Below are 2,910 nucleotides of genomic sequence, written 5' to 3'. Positions count from 1 at the left end.
ATCTTTCTTATCCAGTGTGAGTCACATGTAATCCAAGTCAAGAGGAAGGCTGTACCAAAGCAGCACTGGGGGGAGAGAGTTTGAATCCAGCAGAACTGTTAATGTATTTCACGTCAAAGCCAGTAAATGTGCCATAGACAGGTGAAATGGAAACCGCTGCTTGTATCCTGGTGTTTACATTTTTTTTGCAGTCCCTGCTACCGCTTTGATACTTACAGCTCTTTCATTTTTGTTCCCCACTTTGTCCCCAGCTAGGGGCCTGTAAGATCGTTAAGTCTTCGCTCATAATTTGTTCAGTAGTACTGACCTACTGCTGCCATGCCAACATGTAACACAAGGCAAGTAAGACATTCCGTCCCTCGCACGGATATCCTCCCTGTCGACGGCCTGCCCCTGTGGGGGGGCTCTGTCCTGGAGTGCTCTTAAGCATATGGGGTCCTTTTTTTGGGGGTTGAAGGCTGGGGAGAGACTTATTATGCTGATCACAGGGTATAAATTTGATTTTTTTTTTTTTTTGCCCCTAAGAGAAGGTAGGAGGTAGCGCCCTCTTGTGGCTGCCAGTGTCCCAGGTGACTCCTTTCTGAAGTCAGTGGTTAATGCGGCTTTACAGTAGATTCCTGTAGAATAAGTGAGGAATGATGTTAGCAGAGCTATTTCGTCCTGTTTGGCTTCAAGCCGTGGCCCCTTTAGCAGGACCCTGTGGCGGCTCTTAGCTTTACCTGTGAGTTTATCTCCTGTAGGCTTTGTCCCTCTAATTAACTGCACCAATGTGGTTCTTGGTTTTAAGAACAGGAAGTCAGTGATTCGGCTGGGTTTGTGTTCTGCCGAGTCGCCCCCCCCCCTCCACATTGTATACATGGAACACTTAACATATAATTAGCTGTTTTTATTTAGTTTTTTTTTTATATACCATCTAGCTTAATTATTGTGGCCCTTAAAATCAGATGCAACTCGGTCCATATTTCAAAATTCGTAGTTGGAATTATCAGAGAACTTGATTAGGAATTCAGTTGTGTTGTATATGCTGTAGGATGGGGGGGGGGGGAATCTGTGTTATCATTCATTGACAAGAATCAAAATAGTTACTTTTGTACGCTCCCAGTAAGTAAGTCATGCAGAAAGGGCACAGGGGGCTTTGAGCTCTAGTGTTGCACCGTAATGTCGAGCCACTTGTCATAAAGCCATTTTCCTGATGTCTTCACTGTTTCCTCATGTCGTTTTGCAAAGTTTAACATGCTGCTTCTCCCACAGTTAAGATTAGCATTTCTAGCGAGGCGCCGTGCCTGGACTGTCGGGCTAATCGCCCCCCCGCGTCTCCTCCTCTTGCCCAGGTGAAGGAACTCTTGACGTCGTTCGGACCTCTTAAGGCCTTCAACCTTGTGAAGGACAGTGCCACGTCACTGTCTAAGGGTTATGCTTTCTGTGAATACGTGGACATCAGTGCCACTGACCAGGTGCGTGAGGTGGGGCAGCAGCTGGAAGGTCTGGGGTGACTCGGGGCTTCCGGATGGAATTGCTGACGCTTGTGTGGGATGCATCCCGCAGGCCGTGGCTGGACTCAATGGCATGCAGCTCGGAGACAAGAAGCTCATCGTCCAGCGGGCAAGCGTGGGGGCTAAGAATGCCAACGCTGTGAGTATTTGCCCTCGGCTGCCGCCTTTCTGATGTCCTAAACCCAACTTGGTTCCTGGGTGCCTCCCAGGAAGCTTAATGCCCCTATTTCTTGGGTTTATTTGGGTCCATGTAAATTTCTCGCTGTTACTCGAGACGATTGGACGATCAGGGGGTATCTGACACTCTTGTCGCCCCCCGGGACAGACGGCCATCATCGAGACGCCGGTGACGCTGCAGGTTCCAGGGCTGCAGCGGCTGCAGAGCTCCGGCATGCCCACGGAGGTGCTGTGCCTCCTCAACATGGTCATGCCCGAGGAGCTGGTGGACGACGAGGACTACGAGGAGATCCTGGAGGACATCCGGGAGGAGTGTTGCAAGTACGGCAACGTGCGCTCCATCGAGATTCCGCGGCCCGTCGATAGCGTGGAGGTGCCTGGCTGTGGCAAGGTGGGACCCGTACTCTCCTGTACCAGTGGCAAAAAGAAGACCTCTGTAGGCACTAAACACAGGCTCATGGGAGCATTTCTTGCACAAAAGTGTTTTGAAAACGGAATAATTTTTTGTGTAAGAAAAACAATCAGATTGGTTCAGATAGGCGACGGACAATCTGATTGGTTCAGATAGGCGACGGACAATCTGATTGGTTCAGATAGGCGACGGACAATCTGATTGGCTCAGATAGGCGACGGACAATCTGATTGGCTCAGATAGGCGACGGACAATCTGATTGGCTCAGATAGGCGACGGACAATCTGATTGGTTCAGATAGGCGACGGACAATCTGATTGGTTCAGATAGGCGACGGACAATCTGATTGGTTCAGATAGGCGACGGACAATCTGATTGGTTCAGATAGGCGACGGACAATCTGATTGGTTCAGATAGGCGACGGACAATCTGATTGGTTCAGATAGGCGACGGACAATCTGATTGGTTCAGATAGGCGACGGACAATCTGATTGGTTCAGATAGGCGACGGACAATCTGATTGTTTCAGATAGGCGACGGACAATCTGATTGTTTCAGATAGGCGACGGACAATCTGATTGGCTCAGATAGGCGACGGACAATCTGATTGGCTCAGATAGGCGACGGACAATCTGATTGTTTCAGATAGGCGACGGACAATCTGATTGGCTCAGATAGGCGACGGACAATCTGATTGGCTCAGATAGGCGACGGACAATCTGATTGGCTCAGATAGGCGACGGACAATCTGATTGGCTCAGATAGGCGACGGACAATCTGATTGGCTCAGATAGGCGACGGACAATCTGATTGGCTCAGATAGGCGAC

This window comes from Brienomyrus brachyistius, unplaced genomic scaffold, assembly GCF_023856365.1.
Source record: "Brienomyrus brachyistius isolate T26 unplaced genomic scaffold, BBRACH_0.4 scaffold201, whole genome shotgun sequence".
In the NCBI taxonomy this organism is placed as follows: domain Eukaryota; kingdom Metazoa; phylum Chordata; class Actinopteri; order Osteoglossiformes; family Mormyridae; genus Brienomyrus; species Brienomyrus brachyistius.
This window is presented reverse-complemented; position numbering follows the sequence as displayed.